At 42.7% G+C, this 26,739-nt stretch overlaps 1 protein-coding gene and 1 pseudogene across 5 annotated transcripts in view; one reads left to right on the top strand and one right to left on the bottom strand.

Annotated features, from left to right (window-relative positions):
• Positions 1–26,739, top strand: part of SH2D4B (SH2 domain containing 4B) — a 277,198-nt gene that overhangs the window by 53,466 nt on the left and 196,993 nt on the right. The gene's annotated exons all lie outside the window — the stretch shown is intronic.
• LOC148443243 (5S ribosomal RNA) lies at positions 22,314–22,427 on the bottom strand (annotated as a pseudogene).

Genomic DNA, 26,739 nt, shown 5'->3' with positions numbered 1-26,739 from the left:
GGATGCGAACGCTCAAAGCTGGCTGATATTTTCAATCTGCGCATGCATGTGCATCGCAATGCGCATGCACGAATCACTGTGAAAGATCAAGAAGCGTTCACTCGCCCAGCATAGACAACCCATCTGAATGAGTGACAGGAGAGCCCATTTGTGGGTGGTAGCAAGGGCAGGGCAGGCATGCCTGAGTGTTTCAGAGGGGTGCATAATTAACAGGCAGTGTCATTGTACACGTCACCTAGTTGAATTTCACACTGAAGTGATCGCAGTGCTTGCAGCAGGGTATAGTCAACCTGAAGCGCTGCGATCGCATCCGATGGTGCTCGATGTACCAATGGTTTGATGCACTTCCAGGAGATGACATGCGCAAGTGGGCGTCTTATGAATGGCTGGTGGACGTCTGCATACACATAGTGATCGCACGCCAAGACATAGTCAGTGTTCAAATGCCTTGCTGTATGATCGCCTGCCTTGCTGGGTGTGCACTGGATTTGCATACGCTAGGTGCGAGCGAACGCATCTAGCGTGCGGGTCTGAAGGAGCTCCAGAGATAATAATGTTTTGTTACTGGCTTACTGAGGAATCAGACAGAACAGTAATAGAACCTATGGTGTTTTCATGCTTGACATGTTTGGGCTGTACTGAAAAAACAATACATTTGAAGACACACAGTTAATTTTATCCTGCTCTTATTATAGATGTGACATTTACAGATAGGTGAGCAGTGAACTGCAACATACTGTATAAGATCATATTTTTTAATTGTACATGTGATACTTTGTAGTCATTGATAGGTATTCTCCTCAAATAAAAAACAATTAATTATTAAGCTGTAAAATGTATTCTACTCTAGTGTAAACAAGACTAAATTATATTACTTAAAACCTGTGTGCAAGTTAAATGGCGTATAATGTAGAGATGAGCGGTTCGGATTCTCTGGAACACCGAACACCAGGTGCTCCCTCCTGACTATGATCCCAATTTGTGGCTTAACGTCATCCTCCCAACCTCGGATTCTCACGAGAGTTCGTTTCTATATAACCTGGACTCTGCACCATTTCACTGTTCACACGCATGCTGCACACTGCTCTGCAATGTCTCTCTGCATATGTTAAAGTGTCCAGAGTGGCTGTGCTGGTAAAGTGACTGTAGGGCACACACTGCACGCTGATGTATACTGCGCTACTCTGTTGATTAAATTGGCTGTAGTAGCCTGTGTCCCTTCCAGACTCGCACAAGTGGCTGTGCTGGTAAGTGACTGTGTATAGGGGGGCACATTGATGTATTCTGCGCTACTCTGCTGATTAAATTGGTTGTGTCCATACTCACAAGTGGCTGTGTGTACAAGGCATGCTGATGTATGCTGTGCTGTACTCATGCCCATTTGGTTCGGTGGAAAAAAAGAGTTAATTTTTTTTTTTAAGTTTTAAAAAATATTTATTTTTGTGCTGTATCCCACTGTCGACTATATACAAGCACTGTGACTCCTTGGGTCGTAGCCCTCTGTGTATACTGTATACAAGCACTGTGACTCCTTGGGCCATAGCCCTTTGTGTATACAAACCATGCGACTCCTTGGGTCATAGCCCTCTGTGTATTCAAGCACTGTGACTCCTTGGGCCGTAGTCCACTGTATATACTGTGTAAGTACTGTTACTCTGCTGATCTGTGAGGTGGTCTAAATTGACTGTGAATGACTGGAAATTAATGTTATTGAGGTTAATAATACTATAGGGACAAAAAAGCTCAAATTATGTGATTTTAGCTTTTTTTGTAAATTTTTTGTAAAAAATCCAAATCCAAAACCGGTCACTGCTTTTTGGCAAATACAAATCCGGCCGATGAATCAGAGCCGAATCCGAATCCAAAGATGGTCTGGTGCACATCTCTAGTATAATATTAATAGAGCACCTACTGTATACAGTATGCAAAATAAAATGGTCCGTTCTTTTATATGCTGCATGGATAAGACCTCAGACACATGGTGGTATATGGTGATGAAATGCTATAGAAATGCACAGCAAATGGCTGTGAGTTTTGAGAATTATGGTTGCATGTCATAAAACAACCTCCTCTAAAAATGTAACATACAGCTGATGCTGCCAGTTTAAGATGTATTACTACATGGTACACATTTGTAAATGTAATTTGCACAGATTTGTCTTAATTATTTTTTAATATAATATACAAGATGCATGTGGAATTCTTTCAAATGGGCTAAAGTCAAAATGCCGACACCCAGGAAGCCGTCTGACTAAATCCCGGTGTCTAAATACTGACACGAGGACTAAAGACAGGCATCAAAATCTCAATGCCGGAATCTAGACAGACGGTTTCCTGAACAAAGGTAAGCCGGGCAGTGTTAGCGCTGAACCGCTTGGGGGGAGGATTAGATTTAGGGACCCCCGAGGGGATTTAGGGTTAGGCACCTCCCCTGGAGGGTTAGGTTTAGGGTGTGGGAAGGGGGGGTTAGGTTTAGGCACCCCCGGGGGAGGTTAGGTTAGGCACCACTAAGGGAGGAGTAGGGAGGGAGAGGGGAGGGTTAGGGTACTTACCAGCCCCAGTCGGGATCTTCAGCATTTGGGCTTGCGGCATCAGGATTTAGTCAGACGGCTTTCCGGCCATCTGCATTTTATACCCAACCATTTCAAACAATACACTTTAACCTGATAATTAGATATTACTATTTGTAGTGCTCAAAGAGGTCCTGTATAAAGCAGTATGTTATACGCTACTTTTAATATGGCTTCAATTGTAATATTATCAAGTTCCATTTTCCTTAATGCCACTTTTTGCCATCTAAAACTGTATTCATCTAAAGACCTGATTTTTTTTTTTAATAGAAGCAATTAAATGTGATTAAGGCATGTTTACTCTATTCTATTCATACATTCTAAATGCATATTTGGAGTGTTTTTCATATGCTATTTTTTATTTAAAGTTTTCCTTTGGATCATGAATTGTAGCACACAACAAGCAAATATTCACCAAATAATTACAAACAAGCCCTAAAAGTAATGTATCGGTGCTGGTAACTAAATAGTTGATTGTTCAAGTTAATAGTTCATTGGTGAATATCTGTATATTCTATGAATCTTTAATTTCTAAAATCAGTTGGTATTATGGCCAGTTTGGTTTTACAAGCACAGTATATAATTTGTAAATAGAAAATATAGTAATGACCAGGGGCGTCAGAACAATTCATGTTTTTTTTGGGGGGGGCAAGATGTTATTTAATTTTGTCCACCCCCTCCGCATCCCCCCTTCCCCTCTCCAACTTACTTGTTTCTGGGTGGAGGCTGGTTGGTAGCACGTGGGAGTAGGAGGCTGGCACCATGGAGGAAGGGGAGGGCGGGACCACTAGGGAGGATTAAGCACCATAGTGGAGCAGAAAGCAGGGGCTGTCAATTGTATCAATAGGCTGCACGGCCCATGCACTGCACAGAGGAAGAGGTGTAATGTGTGGTCTTTTAACTTAAAGGCCGCACATTACACCTCCTACTCCACCGTTCAATGCAGGGACTGTGCAACCTATTATATAATGCACCACCCATGGTTGACCATGGCCACCGCTCCTCTGGTGCCTCTAAAATATATGAGGGGGGTGGGCTGACCCATTATCACCCTGTTCTGGTGCCTATGGTAGTGACCAATGATTACCAATTTTAATTCAGATAGAATACCAATTATCCTATGGAGATGAGGCGTATCATATTTCATTAATAAATTGAGAGTAAAGAAATGCAAAAATGGACACAGGATATATAGACTTCTCAGATACCAAAGAGTAGTAGACTTTCATGCTGCAACACTTACAGTACCCACTGTTGTCAATATGACCAATAAAACACATAAGTTTAATATATTATAAATACTACATGTGTCGATCCAGAGGAAGATTAAAGAAAAACTCACATTGTGACAGTTGCCAAATTGGCCTCACAAGTGAGAAAAAAAAGTAATTTCTAACCCCAAAAATGAATCAACCAACTCCATGATGTGTTATATTAATTATAACTACAGATGCATATTTTTTTTCATGGAGCCATCTGAATTTACAGTCTAGATTGTACATACATCAGAATCTGTATACTTTTCAAGAATAAATTGTAATTAGCATTTTTAGGTCAGAACAGTACTTGATTGTAAAATGTAATCATTTGCGCACATGCACTTATGTAGATTGCACATATATTGTGGTATTTTGGAGGACATAATTAACAAATAAGCAAAGATATGTAAATCTTTCTTTGCTCTAGTTCTTTTTTCTTCTTGTGATAAGTTTCCAATTTATCTACTGCATTTATAATAATAAAAAAAAGAAGTTATTTTCTTGGGGTTTATTTACATAATTGAATAACAGAACTTTGTGTACTATGATACTGCCCTGACAAGTGAGAGCTATTTAATTTATCTGTATTACTAAAAATAATTTGCATCTAACATTATATGAATGCATTTCTAATGTCATCTGTCTCTTCCACTAATTTTCTCTTTGAATAATGTTCAACTTTTCTTTATTGGCTTTAATATGCAAAGATTTTGAGTGACAGTTGCATTCATGGAAACTTTGTATGATTAATTATGCGTTTATGTGTTTTTATTTTAGTCAATAAGGAATTTGCGGCACTTGTTAATGAGCTTTGAGCGCACAGGGGTTTTGATATTTTGAAATAGCTGTGAATGACTGAATAGACTGCATTGTCCCTTGCCTTTTTCAATATGTGAATAATAATCAGTACCATGGACAGCATCATTTTCTGCAGACTGCATCACATTAATGTTAGCGCATGTCAATGAAAAGCACACAAACAAATAATTCCATTAAGAAAAGGTATTTTTTAATTACCATGGAGGTCCAGAAGAAAACACGCTTAATAAAAAAAACAATAAGCTATTAAATTTAATTGTATTGAGTTACAATTTATTTCAAAAGACAAAAATCACCAATTAAGTGCTTGGAATGTGAGAAAAACAATCTTTTCCGTTCTTTTACAGTCCTCTTGGCACTTCTTTGTATTACTTTCTGATTGAATTCTTCACACATTTTGTTAGGTGAATCTTTACTTTAACTTACCCATTATCTTGACAGCCAAACTGCAGTTTAAAATCACCCCACCTTACTTTACAATTTGCTCCACAATGAGGTTTTGCTTTTAATAGCGTTGATGAGCTTCAATTCTGAGAATGAAAATGTAGCAATCAAATCAATGGTTCACAATATCATTGTTTTCAATAGCGAGTCTAAGCTTGCAATGACATGATTGGAAAATTGGCTACAGACGTGCCACAGGACATGTACTCAGACCAAGATTTGCAAGAATAACATGTCTAAATCAGATTAGCCCTTTAGATGCTAATGTTTTATTTAAATTATGCTACATTCAGTGTGTCCTTCCAAACAAGCCTACTGTGGTCACAAATGGATTAGGGTAATTCTAGACTGTATTCTAGTTTGCATTATTTGAATCTGAATAGTATTAAAGATTGCATTTACTGTATGTGTAACAGTCATCGTACATTACATACCTAAACATTAAGGGGCATTTTGACCTCACATTCACTTTCTGATAGCAGTTTACTTTTAGTTTGTTTTTATACCAGGTAGTGATGTTTCTTCTGTGACAAGGGCCTGATTCAGCAAGGATTGCAATTGCTAAGTTGCAACCAGACTGCGGGAACATCATCAGGCTAAGGTGACCCATGGGGTCACGCAAGCCAGCCGCCGCAGATAAGAGGAAGAGGCCAGGAAATCTCTGTCAGCCGACGGAGATCCTTGTGTCTTCCCTCCCCCCCAACGGTGGCAACACACCTCTGTTTCGGGAAAAGAAGGCCATCGCTGCCCCCTCCCTGCCCACAAATGGCAGCAGAGTGTCGATTAATGACAGTCTGACACTCTGTGCAGACTCCACGGGCTCGTGGAGGCACCTAAACTGTGAGCAGACTGCCTGTTCCACCTGCACAGTGAGAGCAATGCTTACAGACATGGACCCTCTCCACTTACCGGTTGGTAAGCATCCTTCATACACCAGTGCAGGACACTGCTTACTGGAGGTGCACCTAATAACCATTTAAAGACTATTCCCAGTTCCTAAGTCTGTAGACCATAGGTTCAGCAGGAGAACGTGCTGGTAGTTAGGACCACATGATAAGGACCCCTCTGAAAGGGTCTACCCACTTCCCAACTGAGTTGTTGCTGCCTATCAGTCTGGTCGGTGTAGCAGGTGGTGCTGTAGTGTGCTGTGCCTGGGTAGATGACTTTAGTCCCATGATCCAGTGGGGTCTGTGTACTGAGCCGGGTATCCCTCAGTTTGGGCGGGCTCAACTTACAAGCCTGTAGGGAGCCATAGCAGCAACAGCACACTTTGAGGCAAGTGGTGACTTCATGATCCCGTGCGGTCCCACTAGGAGGTATGAAAATGAGAACTTCTGGATCTGTATGCAGTGTCAAACCACAGCCAGGAGAGTAGGTATTTGGTGTAGAAGATAAAACTGTACATTGATGCAATGTACTCCAACGTGTTTCAGCCTGTAGGCCTTTATCAAGGAGTTACTGTGCACTGTATGTGGCTGTCATTGCATTGTAGGACCAGGTACCCCTACTATATGCTGCAGCACCTACACACCCTCCACCTCAACCCCCCCTTAATCCTTTCCATCACCACATAGACTGATCCCCCTCCTTCCTCACCACACTTTTAAAGCATGGTCCATCCCCATTTGATTCATTATGTATGGTATGTATGATTAAGGTGAGACCATCTCCTGCTTATCCTTGTGTATCATATGATTTATGAAAATGTTCACAGTATAGTAAACCCAGGTCATGAGGATGGTGACTGTGGCTGAAGTGGGAGACCGTGACATGTCCTCCTGTATTCGTAAGCTGTGTGTGACAAGGATGCAACTAAGAAGATACATATATAGACAGCTAGATTGTGCAAGATGCAGTGAACTCCAACAGCACAAAGTTGTTGTACTGCTGCTAGTAGTAGTAGTAATAGTAGTATTACTGCTAAAGCAGGCCTGGCCAACCTGTGGCTCTCCAGCTGTTGTGAAACTACAAGTCCCAATATTCCCTACCACAGTTTTAGCATTCACTAACAGCAAAACTGTGGCAATGCATGCTGGGACATGTAGTTTTTCAACAGTTGGAGCGCCATAGGTTGGCTTGACTTGTGCTAAAGAAATAGGAAAATGGATTTGCCTAGCTGTGATATAAGTAGTGCCCTGGCAATGAACCATCAGTTTATAGTATATTTGGCCTATTTTATTGTATGGTTACTTGGTCTGATCTAGGCTTATGGTTTTGCTTCTATTGTGTATTACTGTACTCTGGGCCTGATTCAGAGCCGGACACTTTGACAAGAGCGCTCGCTCTGAATCAGAGCCGACCTACCTATTATTGGAGCGGCCTCCTGGCCGCTCGCATAGCTGTGGGTGACCACCCACAGCTTATGCAAGCTGCCAAAAAGATGGTCGCGATGGTCAAGACCATCGCGACCATTGGGCTTGCGATGAGACCCTGCAGTAGGGTCTCGCTGCCGCAAGCCCAGGAGTGCTTTTGGCTCTGTCAGAGCCACAAGCACTCCCACTGACATCACTAGTAATGTCAGTGGGGCGGAACCCAGATGGTAGGCGTTCCCATGGGAACGCCTCCGTCTGGGCAGCCACACCACCGGCACGCCCACCAAAGGGGGCGTGCTGTCACTCACCATTGGCAGCACGCCCACTTTGGTGCGAGACCCATAGCGACGGCTTGGCCGTCGCTATTCGGGTCTCGCGCATGCGCATGACGGAGCTCCCTCCGTCGTGCGCATGCGCACTAGGGCAAGATAGACCCGCTTGCGAGCGCTCAGCGCTCGCGAGCGGTTCTGAATCAGGCCCTATGTTTGATTTGATTAAATAAAAATAAATCTTAATCTTGGAAAAAAAATCCATGGCAATCATTAACTATCAACCTTTTCATAATATTAATATATTTCTCTGAAAAAAAAAAATCTAATTTATTTTCTGGAAACTAATAGAACAATAACTATAGCCTTTGCTTAGGTTAAAACGCATATGAACAGGCAAATGGTAGATTAAAAGTTATCAAGCATAATTCCAGATACACAGAGTAGATTTCTAAAGCTGCATACACATACGATTTTTTTAATGAACGATTTGAGTAAACGATTTTTTCCCTTGAAAAAATTTACTAAAATCGTTTACTAAAGTTGTTCATTTACTAAATGTCATGAACGATTTTTATGAACTACAAACGATTTTTGCATATTCCCTTAATGAAAATCGTTGAGTTGACAAGTCTGACTGAACGACAAACTACAAACGACAAACTACAAACGTGAACGCGCATGAACAATAATCGTTCATCGTTTGACTCAGAAAGTGAATGATTTTTGCCATAAATTATCGTTAAACGATATCATTTAACGATAATCATTAAAAAAATCGTTGTGTGTGTATGCAGCTTTAAGACTTGGCAACCCTCTGTAAACTGTTACCCAGAGTCATTTGTAATTGTTTTCTACATTTCTAATAGGTTACATATTATTATTACAACATCTTTCTTCTTAATTCTCCACTTTTATACCTCTCTTCCTTTTCCATTCCTTGAGGTATATTTTTTTACTAAATATTGTTTTTTCAAAGCCGCTAATTAAAGTTCATGTACAGTATATAAACAGTACAAGTGTTATTGTTGTGAAAAAGAAGGTAGGGAAGTTGGTAAAATTAGTATATAAGACTAAGGGGTATATGTACTAAGCCTTTGGAAGAGATAAAGTGAACTGAGATTAAGTACCAGCCAATCAGCCTCCTAAATGCCATGTCAAATGCTGTGTTTGAAAAATGACAGGAGCTGGTTGGTCTGTACTTATCTCCATCCAATGTCTAGTAAATAGACCCCAAAGTACCAAACAATCAACTCCTAACTGTCACTTTCTGTCATTTTTCAAATGCAGCCTGTAAAGTGGAGAGAGATAAAGTACCAACCAATCAGCTCCTCTCTCCAAGCTTTGATAAATCTCTCACTTTATCTTTGTTCTCTTTATCGCTCATCAAGTCTTAACCCTGATTCTGAGTTGAATGCAAATCCACTTTGTGGACAGATCTCAGGATCCCTATCAACTGTGCATACATTAAACCCTGAATCTGTAACTTTGAACAACTCTGGGTAATTCAGGGTAGTACGCTTCTCCACCTCATCTCCAGCTGCAGCCAAATACATGTAACTGGGTGGTTAAGTTTTTTTGCACATTGTTAAGTGTTCTCTGGACTTGATGTGAGCATGTAGGCTGAATCATGACCTACAAGTATTCAGAGGTAAGTCTTTCCAGGGATCTGTCTGACTTCAGTGTAATATCTTGTACTAAGGATAAGGCTGGTGCAAGTGAGTGCTGATATGGATGATAGCCACTTATATGTGGCCAACTTTGAATACAGTTAAAGATTTATATTTATTTCCATACATGCTGATGCGGCGAAATTGCATGCAACTTTGAATCAGCCCATTTGTGTCTACTAGGTCTCTCTCCGATCAATATAACTGCTGAGAATTTTCATTATGTGACAGCAAAAGGATTTACTTTTATTTGTTGCAGATTTGTGAAAGTCAGAAAAATTGCCTGTACAGTAGCTCAGGGATTTTGTTTTGGAAGAGATCTCACTCCATTTAGGCTTTTTTCAAAGTTGTTGCTAGACAGAGCTGTGTTTTGAAGGGCAGTGAGTCTTAGGGGGAGATGTATCAAGCTTTGGAGAGTAAAGTTGAGACATTGTCTAAAGCACAGGTTCTCAAACTCTGTCCTCAGGACCCCAAAAAGTGCATGTTTTCCAGGTCTCCTCACAGAATCACAGGTGAAATAATTACCACCACCTGTGGATCTTTTAAATGTGTCAGTGAGTAATGAATACACCTGAGCACCTGCTGGGTGACCTGCAAAACGTGACCTGAGGACCGAGTTTGAGAACCACTTGTCTAATGGAGCATACACACGGTCAGATTTGTCAGATCTGTCAGATGAACGATTGAACGATTTGAACGATTTAACCAAAGATTTGAATGATTTGAACGTTTGAACGTTTTTTGACTGCATTAAAATGAATGGAATTGTCCAAGTCTGACTGCAAACACATCAGATGTCAGATATCGTTATCTGACCATCGGGAACGCGCATTGTTCAAATCGTTCATCTGACAGATCTGACAGATATGTCAGATATATCATATTTTCCTTCAGATATGAACGATTGAACGATTTTTTAATCGTTCAGATCTGAAGAAAAATATGATAATGTGTATGCACCATTAAGCAACCAATCCACTTCTAACTGCCATTTATCTATCACAATCTTTGAAATGACAATTAGATGCTGATTGCTTGCCTTTGGCAACTACAGTACTTCACTTTATCTCTCTCCAAGGCTTGATAAAGTACATCTCCCCTTTAGACTTTAGGGTCTCATACAGAGCAGCTCGTAAGCGGCCGCTCGTTCTTTCCGAGCGATGTTTGCACAACTGCGCATGCGTACGGATTGTAATATACATGCGCGAACCAGTCAGTGCGGCCAAAAATTGTGTACTCGCTAAATAGCGAATGCCTGCTATTTTCAGTGACAGAATGAGGCGTATGTGGGTGGTAACAGGGGAAGGTGCTTGAAAACGGGGAGTGGAGATCCGAACGCAGGCATGCCTAAAGGTCAAATCGGGCGTTTTAAGGGTGTGCATAATTAATACAGCAGCGTCATCGACCATGTCACTTTGTTATTTTATAGTCAGAACTGCTCGCAAGATTGCGGTAGGAAAAACCAACCACAAGAATAGCGAGCAGTTCATTCGCCTTTTGATGTACTGGATTAATCTAATAAATAGCGGACATGATGTATGATGCGAGCGGCCAGGGGGCGTTTTTATCAAAATTAGGACCGCAAGTTTTGTTCGCTCGTTCAGACATAGAGGCATCAACAGACCGCAAAGAGCGAACGGTTAATTTGAATAGCCACCCCTTTTTTTCTGAACGAGCGAGCGCGCGCATATAGCGTCTGGCTCTGAATCAGGGCCTCAGTGTTCTATTTGTATTTCTTTACAATTAGACAGTTGATCAAGTTTTAGCTTTACAGTATTATTTGTTTAGTTCCGATCAGAAACTACAGCCTTCAATTAAAACGGTTTCCGCTAATTGTACTCAATTTGCTGCACTGTAAATCAGTTGATGTACAGTATACTGTATGTTGTATGTTCTAGGAGGCAGCAATCCTGCTGATATTTTCTTATTGAATGAGCAAATATCAATATCTTCTGAAATGTTCCCTTACACAACTTTTTATATGAAAAATATTAACATAAAAAATGTTTGGAGTCCCAATTCGAAAACAAATATGTTATGTCTTTTAATTAGAGATGTGCGCCGACCGTCGTGTTTTGGTTTTGGATCTGGATCTCCCTTGGTTTTGGATCTGAATCTGGTTTTGGATTTTTTTCCTTGGTGTTTTTGTTTTTCGGTTTTGGTTTTGGATCTGGATTTTTTCTTAAAATATCATAAAAACAGCTAAAATCACATAAAATGGGCCTGTTTTTGTTCCTACAATATTATTAACCTCAATAACTTTTATTTCCAGTAATTTCCAATCAATTTTGCCCACCTCATAATATATTTTTTTTCATCTAGTTAAGGCCAAAAGGTTGCATCCAGCTAGATGGCTGACTAAACTAAGCAACACAGTGGGCGGCACTAATATGTGGCAGTTCAGCTTCCAATTTCCAACATGGATACAGTGTGTTATACAGTGTGGGTTGGATACACATATAGTGCACTTACTGTGACAACAGTGTCAGCAGAGAGGGGTTGCTGACAGTGTCCTCAGTACATGGAATGGCAGTGCTGCGGTGCTGGGAGTGTCCTCAGTGAAGGGTACCGGCAATGTCAGCAGTGACATTGTCTTTAGTGCAAGTTTGCTGGCTGTGTTGGCAGTGTGGGGGTTGCTGATGAGGTCCTCAGTACATGGGATGGCAGTGCTGCGTTGCTGGCAGTGTCCTCAGTGAAAGGTATCAGTGGTGTTGGCAGTGCGGGGGTGCCAGCGGTGTCTTTAGTGCAGGTTTGCTTGCTGTGCCGGCAGTGTGGGGGTTGCTGGTGGTGTTCTCATTACATGGAATGGCGGTGCTGGCAGTGTCCTCAGTGCAGGGCACCGGCAGTGTCAGCATAGCGGAGGTGCCAGTGGCATCTTCAGTGCAGGTTTGCTGGCCATGTCGGCAGTGCGGGGGTTGCTGACAGTGTCCTCAGTACATGGAAGGGCAGTGTGGGAGTGCTGGCAGTGTCGTCAGTGCAGGGTACCAGCGGTGATGGCAGAGCAGGGGTGCCAGTGCTGTCCTCAGTGCAGGTTTGCTGACTCTGTTGGCAGTGCAGGGATGTTCTCAATGCAGGGTGCTGGTGGTGTTGGCAACATGGAGGAGCCAGTGGTGTCAGCAGCAGGGCTGCCAGTGGTGTCAGCAGTGGGGGTGCCGACAGCTGGTGTGTCGGCAGCGGGGGGTGCCGGCAGTGAGGGGTGCCAGCAACAGGTGTGTTGCCGGCAGCGGGAACCAGCGCCATCTTCTTTTTTCCCTGCATTCAATAAGCTTAATGCTGATTGGCTGGGAGCCGTGATAGACGGCTCTGTCAGCCAATTAGAGCTTTGCCCATTGAACGCAAAGGAATTTTTAAAAATGGCTGTTCGAGGCAAAACCTCGAGATCCAACAGAGGATCGCCAGGTTTTGCCTCGATTAGGCATCCGGCAAAGGAGGAGAGATCCGAGGGGCGCCTCGGATCCCCGGAGTTCGGGTGGGTCCGGTTCTCTTGGAACAGGACCCCCGCTCATGTCTACTTTTAATGTCAACGAAGGAGCATAACTGTAAAAATTTAATGGCAGAACATATTTTGCAGTATTTCCATTTTTGGCTCTCCTTTTGTGTTGTGTTTTAAATTTACATTTAGCAGAATTTATAGTTTAAGAAAAGAACAAGGTTGACATTGATGAATTCTTGCTAATGTGCTCTGTGGTGTGGTTGGGATAAGACTGGGGAGATTAAAGGCCAAGTTCCGCCAGTTAAATGTGGAAAATTTTGGAGTCAAAATGAGAATAAAGCATATATTCTGCTGAATATTTTTTAAAATGTTTCTAATTACATGATTTATCTAATAAATAAAAGATTTTGTAAAAGCCACATTTTTACCAAATAATAGCAATACTGCAAATACAGGAAGCAATTAATAGAATCCAAAAATTGTAGGAGATTTGTGAATCAAATAGTGAATTTGTTCTAGATGTGGCCAACATTCAAGTAATAAATGACACCCTTTATGTGACCTATGATATACCAGTTGTTTAGCCTCTGACTATTAATTTATGTTCTATGCTTACATCATACATTTACATCCTGCATTGTTGGGCTTATAAGGGTTCACAATCTAAAGGACTAAGTAAAGGGCTGTAATGGGTGTGCAGTTGAGGAAAGTGGATATGCATAGTCTTGCAGTGGGCTGCAGTCACAGCTAAAATACAGTACGGGTTTGGTGTGGGAGTGTATTTGCAAAGTTCAACTAAAATGGCTGCTGGAAAGTCTGAAATGCAGCCTCTGGGATGGGTCCGAATTGCGTGTGCTCTGACCCCGGTGTAAGTGTAAAGTCTAAAGTGATGACTATGAGCAAATGGTCTCACACAGTGCAGAACCCTTAAATGGATGCAGCAGTATTTGAAAAGTGATTTTACATAGCAGAACACACCCATTTTACACAATAAAGAATGCTGCATACTGAACTGGTGATGTAGAGGGATACACATATGCAATGATGAAAACACTTTAAAATATGCTATTTTCTTACATGGTGTGACAGCTCCCTGTGTGGACAGTGAGGGCATGAGTCGGAGATTTTTGCAAAACTGATATTTACGCAGATTGAGTGGTTGTCCGCAATTCCGTTAGCACAAAACAAAAGCCACACTGCACACGGGCAACAATTGGCGTGCAAATATGCTCGAAATTAGAAACCACTTGTCGGCAGGCAGTCAGTGTTTTGTGGCAGTAACAGGTGGGTGGTTAGAAAACTGCTGACGCGTTGGACCACTTAAACGCCGTTTCATGGGTGTGCATAAATTAGCCATCGTGATCTCCTTCACAGCTTGAGAGCTCTGTGCATGTCAGGAGAGCTGCAGTGTTTGCGGCTGGTCAGACTTGACTTGCATGCTGCGTGACTGCCAGATCATGTAATTTAAAACACAATTCGGATTCAAATCCGAATTCCGAACCACTGTTAGATCAGAACCTCGACTTGGATTTATCTGGATCTCCTCAGGAGATTAGAATGGCATCTCTGATCTGTTCAAATTCATGAAATTTGTGTTGATTTGGATTTCTGGAGAACTGAACCGCACATCTCTAATGTTTACACATTTGTTTAAGATATCAGAGGATACTTGTACACCTTACCATACTCCCAAGCACATTTCTAGGTTGCAATGGTGTCTTTTGAGAGGGTAAAGGTTCACCTTGATGTGTGCTCTGGATTTGTTAGGTGAAGCAGTGAAAAACCAATGTGTTTTCAGTGCACATCAGGTGTGTGTTCGTCAATAACCTTCCAACCATTAGTCTTATTAATAGAGATGTGTGCGGACCCCCGTGTTTTGGTTTTGGATCTGGCTTCATCTATGTATTTTGGTTTTGAAAAACCACCGTCAAGTGTTTTGATTTTGGATTCGGCTAAAAATCCATAACAACAGCTAAAATGTCCGAATCCAAAAGCTGAGTTCGGTTTCTAAATCCGAGTTCTGAACCGGCACAGATCTGAACCAGGACTCCGTTGGAACCGGGTCACAAAAAATGAATCCGAACCTTGACTCGACTCTACTCTTAACCCCTAAATTCAAGTGTGTTCGGATTTCAGAAATCCGGACCCGCACATCTCTACTTATTAATGCGTCTTTTCATTGCAAAGTCACAACAGCCCATCTATTTGTACTGAGTACTAATTACAATGGTGCCAAACAGGCATTATTAATGTCGTCTGTCCTGTCAAAGTGTAATGAAGGGACAATGCTGCTCCTTAGCCAGAGATGTACGCTGCACCAGAGCTGCTGAGCCTTTGTACTGAGCGGCTGTGCTATAATAAAAAATCAAACATAAAGATGTTCATGCAGTAAGCGCTCAAACCTGCAAAGTCTAATGATCTAGCTAGGTGCATGTGCATATGGTAGGCAAAAAAAAAGAAAACAATCACAAAAAAAAAAAAACCCTCTGGCTAACAACTCGTAAGCAGGAGTATAGTCTAAATTGAATGCCACAGTATACAAACTATAACATGTAGCAAGCAAGCAGGTAAGCATAAATCAATTATGTTTTAATCCCATAAATAAAGTGGGTATACTAGTAACAAATAAGCATACACAAAAAATGCATAAGACAGAAAATGAACTTTGTGGTAGCAAAGAGATACCACACAATAGGTGCAAATGAGTACCAATGGGGCATAGGGGATATTAGAAATGTCCGTGACATTTAGCCAGAGGGTTTTTTTTTTTTTTGTGATTGTTTTCTTTTTTTTTTGCCTACCATATGCACATGCACCTAGCTAGATCATTAGACTTTGCAGGTTTGAGCGCTTACTGCATGAACATCTTTATGTTTCATTTTTTGCTATATATCATTTATAGGTTAAGTGGTTACCTAGGCAGTAAGCTGCTCCCATTTGTAACTCTTGGCACAGAATACTAGAGCGCACCTACCGACTTCTATTCTTGGCTGTGCTATAATACCTAAAAGTAGCAGGATGCAATCAATAGATCAATGTCGTGACTATCGGTTACTCAGATTGGCCATATATTTTATGCTGCCATGGCCAGTGAAGCTACTTCCAAGGACCCAGCCACTAGCCTCAGCACGACTAGAAAATGGGCCAACACGCCGCCATATTCTGGGATGCTGGCCATTGCCACCCCTTTCCCGCCCCCAAACGGGTTAGGGAGCACTGAGACCATATTCACAGACACAGATCTGCACAGTGCGCAGATCGGCAAACATCAAAGTTGTACGTAAACCATCAGGTATAATGTTACTTAAATTTACTCCAGATATTTTCTGGACTTTTCACCATTTTAACCATGGGCCTTGGTGAGTGTGGATATTTTTAATATACCCAACAACTGTCAAGGTCTTGGAATTAAACAGGACAGTGCTTATTAAGGCATATTGAGTCTTCATTTTACTGAATAGCAGCACAATTTCTGGTTTCATCCACTTATCCTTTGTTATATTAAAGATAACTTAAAGCTCATAGAATTATTCTGATCATGTTTTGTCTGATGAATTAATCTGTAAATAAATGCATTGCCGTATTTAACACCCGTAAAACTCAGTTTAGCGGCTGAGCCAGGCATGCCTATCATTATCACTGCGTGGTGATACTATCCTTTCTGATTAAACACAGCAGAGGCAGTTTAGCTTTTCACTAATCTCTTATTTTTATCTTTTCAATATTATCCAACTCAGTACTAGAATAGACAACTATGCACACAGCAAAAAATGCCCACAGCCATAATTATATATGGTTGTATAACTTGATCACATTTTTGTAGAGTAAAGTTAAAATGAACAAGAATTCTGACCTCGACAGCTGCAGTTATTTTATATATTTGGATGTTAACCACACAGAGGGGCTGATTCAGCAATGCACGCAAGTGATCTGCAGATCACAGAATCAGGATTAGTCTGTGCGTGCACAGGACCTATTCTGCAAGTGTGCAGAATGAGTCCTGCGTAGTCGCATGCAGTCCCTTCTGTGCCTCTGCCTGATTGACAGACAGAGGCATTTAAGGGGTGGTGCGGGATTGTCCGGCGTTCCTGAAAACGGGGTTGTTTCCCCCCTTTTCCGGGAGTGGCAAGGCCAGGGACTGCGTCGACTGACCTAGTGTCCTGGCCTCGCAAGCCAACCAGCCTGAGTAAGCTCGGTGCCATCCACCATTGTGACAATAGACCACCAATGGTCACGAATGTGATCCTAGTCTACGACCTCCATCGCAGTGCTAGGATCGCAAATGCAGCAGGGGTTGTCATACACCTCCCTTCTGGATTTGCATAATAGCAAGGATGGAATTGCAAAGCTGTCTGGGTGCAGCTTTGCAATTGCACTCCTTGCTGAATCACCCTCAGAATGAAGTACATTTGCAGTCTGTTTCCACTGGTTTCAGATCAGCATTGCAGACCCAGAGTCTCCTAGTCTTCTTTCCTCATGTACTACAGACCAAGGGGCTAATTTATCACAATGTGTATCTCAGAATTGGATGGGATGTGATAAATTCACCCAAAATAGCAATGCAATATTTGAACACATTGCAAGTACAGTATGTATCATATATCGCATGCAAGGATATATTCACAGGATATATCCCTGCAAATCTCTCCCCTGTACTTCTCAGCTTATTTTTAGCAAAAATACCCTGAGAGTGTGAATGTGCATGCGCTGCCTGCTGAACCAACCTTCGACTGCCCCCCCTTTCCACCACTAAGCTTACACTTACCTGCTCAGTGATCCGGTGAGCTCCTGCTCTGTGACCCCAGCATCTGATGTTTGTTTTTCTTTTAATTTTTTTTTTTTACTGTAATCAAGCTTGTGGTCTATTTAGACACACCAGGCTGATCACAGGTCCTGGCTCCCAGGTCTGCTCTGCCTGTCAGAGCAGAGTAGGAGTTGGTAAAACGGGGGAAAGCACTATAACGTCATCTCCAGGTGGTGTTATTATAACAAGGCTTTCCTATATTATTTTCTTTTACAATTCAAAATGAAATAATAAATCTGAGCAGATCGGATTTTCCATTAAAATTATAGGAAATGAGATCTGCCTTCTAAAAATTTGATAATTAGGGCTTGGAGGAGAATTTTGCTAATTTTCCTACAATTGTACTGTAATACATTTAGATGAAACTAAAATAATGTGAAAAGGGTGTGAAAACACCCATTTTCTACATATTTTAGTAAAAAAATAATGATAAATATGCCCGTGTCTACTACACTCAGTTATTTCTGTTTCTTTCTCAGACATCCTTTCATCTGAAAATGTCTGAGTCTCTCCCTGCAATGCACACAGGGCCTGAATCAGACCCGCTCGTAAGTGCTATGTGCACGCAAGCGGGTCGATGTGGGGCACTGCGCACGCGCGGTGAGCAAGCCCTGGAGCAAGTGAGAAATTCACTCGCTCCAGGGCTCGCTACAAACGGGGCGGTTGTCGATGTTGATCAACAGCTCGCCCCGTTTTGTAGGCGGGGAGGGGGGGTGGCTGGCCAAATGGAGGCGTTCCCGAAGGAACGCCTGCCGTTTGAGGGAGGCCCTACTGACAACACTCGTGATGTCAGTAGTGAGCTTCCTGCTCTATTAGAGCAGAAAGCTCACTGGGGCTTGCGGGAATGAGACCCTACCACAAGGGTCTCATCGCAAGCCCTATGATCACGACCATCGCGACCATCACCTGGCCACTTGCAAAAGTTGTGGGTGGTCACCCACAGCTTAGCGAGCAGCCAGGAGGCCGGATTTTTTTAAAAAAGCGGGCGCCCTGATTCAGAGCACTCGCTTTTTGCGAGCGCCTGTGAATCAGGCCCACAGTGCAACAAGCAACACTCGATTTAGGGACTGATTCAGTACAGATTGCAGCTGCGAATCCATATGGAATGAAGCTGCTAAAATATGCCAATGCTCTCCAAAGCTCATCCGGCAAAAAGATGCCCACAGCTGCTTTCTCATATCCATCCAATCTTGCTCTTCTGTGTAAACATCAGTACCATCACCGCAAATCGACCACTTAATCAGCATTTACAGCAGATCTGACCAGCCGCAGGCACTGCAAGTCTCCTTGCATGCAGAGGGCATATGCAATCGCAGTAGCTAATTTATGCACGCCCAGGAAAGTGCGCTCAAACGGACAGGCACACCTGCGTTTCTCCGACCACTGCCCCGTCACCACTCCCAAACGCTGTGCATCCGTAATCTCAGTGCGACCACTGCACAACATGCGATACGCATGTGTGATTGCAATCAATCACTCGATGTGCGTCCGTAATTGCACTTGCAATTCGCACTGAATCAGGCCCTTAGTACAGACAGCAGCAGCATCCTCTCTCTATCTAAGCTTATTGGCTTCTTATTGGAGACTTACCCGAAAGGCTGATGGCTGTGCATGTGCAGAAGGACTCCTGGGGCATAATCCCGGGAAGTCGCCACGCCGCAAATAACTGCTCTTATCGAAAGAGCTGTCCTTTGCGGTTTTAATAGCAAATCTTTAGCATGCGGTCAGTAGCCTTTTTCATATCAAGTGTCAGATGCACTAAACAAGGACACCTGTTTGAAAAACCTGAATTAACAGGCAGTGGCATAACTAGGGTATTTGGAGCCCAGGGCAAATTTGAAAAGGGAGCCCCCCCCCTAACATCCCGATATGTGCGCGAGCCGAAGGCGCGGTCGGAAAAAAATGGGTGTGGTCACTTAAAAATGGGGCGTGTCAACATGACACACCCCTTTATTTTCACGCTGAACATTCCTATCCATATGCACCTTAACCCCAGTAGTACTCCTTATACATTATCCCCAGTAGTGGTCCCCCTTATACAGCCCCCAATTAGTTCCCCTTACTCAGTGCCCCCAGTAGTGGTCCCCCCAAATGCAGTGCCCTATGTAGTGTTCCCCCTTATGCAGTGCCACCAGTAGCAGTACCCACAATGCAGTCCATCCAGTAGCGGTATCCCCTTATGCAGTGCCCTTTTATATAGTGCCCCCAGCAGTAGTCCCCCCCATGCAGTTTTCCCAGTAGTGGTCCCCCTTATGCAGGCACCCAGTAGTGATCCCCCCCTATCTAGTGCCCCCTGTAGTGGTCCCCGCAGTGCCCCTAGCAGTAAGCCCCTTATATAGTGCCCCCAGCAGTAGTCTCCCCCCTCCCATGCAGTGCCCCCAGTAGTGGTCCCCCTGATGCAGGCCTCCAGTAGTGACCCCCCCTATCCAGTGGTCCCTGTAGTGGTCCTTCCTGTTATTGCCCCCAGTTGTGGTCCCCCCAGTGCAGTGCCCCTAGTAGTAGGCCCCTTTTATAATGCCCCCAGTAGTAGTCCCCGCCCAAGTAGTGGTCCACAGTTGAGGTTCCCCCTCCCAATAATGGTGCCCCCAGTAATAGCCCCCCCAGTAGAGGTCCTCCCAATAATGGTGCCCCCAGTAGTAGCCAGACCCCCATTGTGCCCCCACCCCAGTAGAGGTCCCCCCAGTAGTAGCCACCCCCCTCCCCCGTTGTGCCCCCAGTAGTGCTGACAGGTTTTTTTTTTAAATATATAAAAACATACTTACCTGAATCCACGCTGCTGCTCCGGACTGCGACACTGCTCCCGCCACCGCCCGCCAGTCCTCCCGAGCTGGCACGCTCAGCATAATGGGAGAGACGTCATGATGTCATGACGTCTGTCCCATTACCCACTGCAGGAGCTGGACGGAAGTCCGGCTCTTGCAGTGGGTGCTGCAGCAGTCAATGAGAGTCTATCTGACTCTCATTGGCTGCTGTTTAACACACGCATCGCCGCCAGCCTGGCAGCGATGCGTGTGTTATGCACAGCCTGAGCCCGCCTCCTGGCGCTATTGGGCAAGCGCTATGGGGGAGGGAACGGGCTCAGGTGTGCAGGACAGGACCGGCGCTGGAAGCCTAGCGCCGGTCCTGTGTAAATGTGTAGCACTGACCGCGCTCACTGTGGTCGGCGCTACACTGGTGGCTAACTAGGGCAGGCCGGACCGTGGCCGGCGGCACCCCCCCGCGCCACCGGTCCCACGGCGCCCAGGGCACGCACCCTGCTCGCCCTGCCCTAGTTACGCCACTGCTAACAGGGGATAGTTGCTCTCAGCATTTAAGAGTTTGTTTAAATATCAGCTGTTAATGATCTACAGTACCTGAGAGTAATTTATATGTTCAGAAGAAATCAGATATTAGGATGATAACTGCTGCTATATACACTCTGAACAGTGGATTCTATGTTCTAAATGCTATTTAACACAGATGAACAACTCTGAAGCACAATCATTTCCTTTACACATGTAATGTATTATGTATCAGAACCAGGGTAATAGAAAGTGACCTCGGCAATGGTACTATAGAGACATGGCCAAATAGTCCTCTACAAAATAATGTCTGTGACACTGTTTTATTTAATATTCACCCATCATTAATATTTGCTATTATTGGTTAACTAATTAAGGAGATTTACTACATACTGACTACAATTAAATAATGTTGCTGATCATAACAAAATAAGCTTCCCTTTTATGTATTTGAGAAGTGTTAATGTAAATTATCAAGTTGTTATATTGTGACCTTTGATTTATGAATGGAACTCTGAGTCAGCTATATATCCCTTAAATGATTGCTATCTTACCTGGAAAACAGGATTTTGGTACTCACCGTTAAATCTGTTTCTCTGATTACACAGTGGACACTGGAGTCAGGACTGTGGGTTATAGACGGGTGCAGAGTGGAGCCGGCACTTTAAGAATTTAGAAGTGTGACTGGCACCTTCCCCTCTATGCCCCTAACCTCTTCATTTATAGAAAAGAGCCGAGAGGAGATGGAGAGGAAGAACCTCTAGAGAAAGAGGAAAATTAGGACAAACAAAATATAAATTAAGAACAGTAACAAACTGCAAGAACATAGCAGTCACGCCACCAATGTCCCCTGTGGAATCAGAGAAACAGATTTAATGGTGAGTACCAAAATCCTGTTTTCTCCTTCATCCACAGGGGACACCGGAGTCAAGACTGTGGGGACGTCCCAAAGCCACCCAGATTGGAGGGAGAGCGCTGCAACACCTGCAAAACTGAACAGCCAAACTGAGCATCAGAAGCTGCAAAAGTGTCGAACTGGTAGAATCGAACAAACGTATGAGTCCCTGACCAAGTAGTCACTCGGCAGTGCTGACAAACAGAAACTCCTTGGGCAGCTTCACAAGATGGCCCAACAGAGTGCGTAGAATGCGCCAAAATGGAAGTCGGAGGGGACAGAGATGCCGTTAAATAAGCCTGACGATTAGTCAGTCGTATCCAATGTGCCAGAACCTGTTTAGAAGCAGGCCACCTTCATTTAGTCACTTCATACAGAACAAACAAGGAATCGGACTTGTGCAATGAAGCAGTTCAGTCTACATGGATACATAAGGCACGCACCACATCCATGTAACGTGAGGATGGAAGATCCTCTTGCAAGACTGAGACCACAATAGGTTACTTCAAATGAAAAGAAGAAACCACCTTAGGCAATAAGGCAGGGCGAGTACAGTAAGTCTACAGCACCTGGTATTCCCAGGTGGTCTCTCATCCAAGTACTAACCAGGCCCTGCTTAGCTTCCGAGATCAGATGAGATCGGGTGTGTTTAGGGTGGTGTGGCCGTAGGCAAGAAAAAAAATATATATATTATAATTGCGAATATTTGCATTTCGCACCAATAAAGTATTTCTAACACATATTAATTTAATACTTTTTAAAGTTATATTTGTGGACACCACATTATGGTGTTATATTATAGAATGACATAATAAAAGTTTTAGGTTTTATTTATCTTTCATATTTACATCTAATGGTTAAACCAAATGTGCCCCAAATTTTTGATTTTTTTTTTCCTCGTTTCTTTGAAAACCAGTATTCTCAGTTTTACTTTACAAAACTTTTGGTGCTCCACCAACAATATTTGATCTTATTATGTTGGTTTAGCAATTATTTATATGTTACTGTTCCACTAGTGCGGACTCATAATGCTATGTTATTACTTTTCAATCCTGCCAGTTCCATTGTTTCAGACTGATGTACACCCTTCTATTCAACTTTTTAAACATGACAAATGTCAGCAAATGTGTTATACAAAATTAATTTAATAGCTTTACTCTAACCTGTTACAAAGGCCTCTACCTGAAAGATGATTTGTTTGTTGCTAGTGTATTTTTCCAAGTCAAAGCAGGCTGCGGGTACCTATACTCTTATTTTATATTTGTATCCTTTATTGCTGTTTTTTTATTGCTTTTTTTCCAATATGGCCACCTCAGTAAATTGTGATTTAATGTTATTGCATATGCTTCTTGTCATTCTAAGACCATTTACTACTGAATAGTTGTCAGGTTTAATCATGTGTAGGGAGCCATGGCTACAGCACTGCTCGAGAGAACCAAATCCCATCAATTTATATTGTGCATATAGTTTTTGTATTTTCATTTTCAAGAGTATTCCTGTTTCATTGAGTGCAAGGAGCCAAGGACTGCTGTGAGCTCACTTGTTTTATTCTCCGGTGAATTATAGAGACATAATGCAACTAGTAACCATGGAATTACATCATCTTCCATTTACTCTGATGCAATCTCACTAGAAGACATATTATTATATAACATGTTCCTATTACCACTGTTGCAGGAACAGGTGTCAAGCAGGGCTGTAGATATATTGTAAAAATTATATTAGCACTTGTATTTGTATCACATTTTTTCTGATTTTAGAATTAACGAGATGCTCATTAATAAGACCACTGTCATCGGAGCTATAACCAAGTTTGGAGTGAATATACACTGGCATTTTATATTGCGAAGATAGCGTGTAGTAGGTATTACCGCCGGACGCATGGCCGACGGTTCAAATCCCAACAGCGGCAGCCCGGCAAGGTTGGAAATCCTGATTGTCCCTAAGGTAAGTATCGCTAACCTAATTCTACCCCCTAACCCTCCCTTAGGGGTGCCTAACCCTAACCTCCTACCCAAGTGCCTAACCCTAATCACCCTTCTAAGTGCCTAAACCTAACAACCCCTTCCCTGCTGCCTAAACCCACTCCCCCGGGGTGTGCCTAACTCTAACCTCCCCCCGGGGGTGCCTAACCCTAACCCCCCTCCCTAGCCTAAGCCTAACCCTCCCGGGGGGTGCCTAACCCTAAGTCCCCTCCGGGAACCCTAAACCTAACCCTCCCCCCCAGCGGCTGTCTGCGCCCGGCGCCCGGCTTAACTTCACTCGGTATGCGGGGCGTCGGTCTTCCAGCATCCGGTTAATGAAGGCGGTGAGTTTTTGACGCCTGTCATTAGTACCACGCCGGGATTAGAAAGTCTGGAAGCCGGCGGCCGGCATTTAGACCGTCGGCTTCCAAACTACATCCCGCGAAGATACACATTTATTATTGTCATTTGCAAATTACATGATCACACTAATTCAGAGCTTGTTTGACTAGGCTAAACTTACTGTATGTAGACATTACATTCGGTGGCCCTTCAGCTGTTGAACTACAAGCCTCTTCCTTTTTGGTTACTTACCACTTATTTTTTTAAAAATAGAGTTTCCTGAGGGGAGAGGCAGATCACCCTTTGCCACAAATTACTAGGAAGTGAAGGTGAGGGGGTGTCCTGCTGCATTTTAGGTGTACATCCAGGCTGCAAATTAGCACAAATCTAATCAGACACCCTTAATGTTTTCCACGAGAAAGATCTTACAAGTTGCTGTTTTAAATTTATATTTGCTTGGAAGTGATAGTTTTAAAATACAGATTTTTTTTTTTCATTCTTCCTAGAGTTTTAAGACATTACATTTAGACAAATGTAATCAAAATTTAAAGGTGATTTCCACTCAAACATTTGAAAGCATTGGAACTCAATTTCATTTTGTTCTAGCATTTCAGAAATAATAAAGCTTATTCTGTTTATCGTTTCTATGCCTCATTGACCCTAACAACTAGTATTCGGCATTTATTCTTTGATCACTGGTAAGAAAAGAGTGTGTGGAAAAAGAACCATTGATATCCTGGCATTATACAATTCTTCAATATTTAAAAAATATATATATACTGTGTATAAATTGATCTTGTCTGGTCCCTAATTGTCTAGGCTGAGAGTCATATCAATGAAGTTGCCAGGACTTAGTAGATATGCAATATCAGAAGAATAAAATGTAACTATTTTCAAAATAGGAAATAAAAAAAGGAACATTAATAAAGACGCACACAAGTGTTCTCCAAAATACCATGGTCTTTAACAGAGAGGTATTTCTTCATGCTGAGCGACCATGAGGTCATGCAGGTTGTCCAAAAGAGGCCAGGAAATCTCTGTCTGCCAACGGAGATCCTGGCCTCTTTCCCTCCCTCACCAATAACGGTGACACTCCTCCGTTTTGGAAAATGAAGGTCGTTGCTGTCCCCTCCCCACCCAAAAATAGCAGCAGACTGTCAATCTCTGACAGTCTGCGGCCACTCTGAGTGCAGTAACACAGGACCAATTCTGCACATGCACAGAACGGGTCCTGCTCACGTGCAGATTCCCGATAATCAGGAATCTGCATTCAGCATTGCAGCAATGCTGAATGAGACCCACTTACAATAAGAACTCTTGCTTTCTTGCACATATAGAATTCAAGTGCATATATATATATATATATATATATATATATATAATCACTGTACTTGATTGCTGATGTGTGGGGGGGGCAGTACAGCTCAGAAATCTCTCACTCAGTATTGCTTTCCTTGAAGACCTATACAAGGCTATAAAAGACTACCAAATAAATAAAAGTATAAAGGCTATCTCAAAATTTGCCTCTACCCCAGAGGTGCAGTCAGTATGAATGCTTTGTGCCCCAAGGTTAGGGTTAGGCACTGGGGGGGAAGATTAGGGTTAGGCACCCATAAGGGAGAGTTAGGGAGTAGAATTAGGTTAGTGAATACCGGGATTTTCATCCTTGTCGGGTTGCCGCTGTTGGGATTTGAACCGCCTGCCAGGGGTCCTGCGGTAAATCATACCGATTCCCACACACACACACACACACACACGTTGTGAGCCAATTAGTGTGGGAGGAAGCTGGAGTACCCAGATGAAACCCCCGCAAGCACAGGGAGAATATACAAACTCCACACAGTTAGGGACGTGGCGGGAATTGGACCCATGACCTCAGTGCTGTGCGGCAGTAACGCTAACCATTACACCGTCTGTGCTGCCTACACCATCTGTGTAGAAGAATACGTTTTAATGCAACAGTATTCGCAGGAGTTTTACAGCACATGACAGGTCTTGGTTGGATGAACATTCAGTAGATAACATACACACAAATTCTATACATAATATATAACACACATGTATTTGTAATATACACCTTTATAGGGTTAATTGCTATGGTTATAGACAAGTAGAGGTTAAACAATGACAGATTGATTATTACATTATGTGTAATGTTCTCTAAATTAATTTCATAAGCTGTCAGTTTCCTTTATAATCTTTAGCAGCAGTCTCTATTTCAAACAGTTATGTTCTATATAGAGTAGACCTTACATGACATCTGGTTTGGGCTTCAGTCACCTCTTATAATTATAGCCTAGTCAGTACAAGCTTTCTTCTGTTGTTATATTTGGTATCTCATGCTCTGAATAGGTTTCTGGCTTTGTCCATAAATACAATAAAAAAATCAAAGTGCAATCAACATTTTCACCACCACAGAACTATCTTCTTTCCAGTTTACAATGGCGTTCAGGGAAAAATGTACAGGCACTGCTGTAAAATAACCATGGCAGTGGGAACAAAGGATGAATATTTTATGCTTGTACTCAGAAGTCAGTTCAAAGAGTCATGCCCTAGAGCAATAGTTATCAGTACTGTAGGTGGAAAACAGAAGAAGACATGGAGACTAGTGAATATGTGGAACCTTTCTGAACAATTACGTTGTTCGGCATGCAGAAGACAAGTTACTGAAAGCTAT

Source organism: Taudactylus pleione, unplaced genomic scaffold (genome assembly GCF_031769625.1).
Source record: "Taudactylus pleione unplaced genomic scaffold, aTauple2 ptg001314l, whole genome shotgun sequence".
Classification (NCBI taxonomy): Eukaryota; Metazoa; Chordata; class Amphibia; order Anura; family Myobatrachidae; genus Taudactylus; species Taudactylus pleione.
This window is presented reverse-complemented; position numbering and strand designations above follow the sequence as displayed.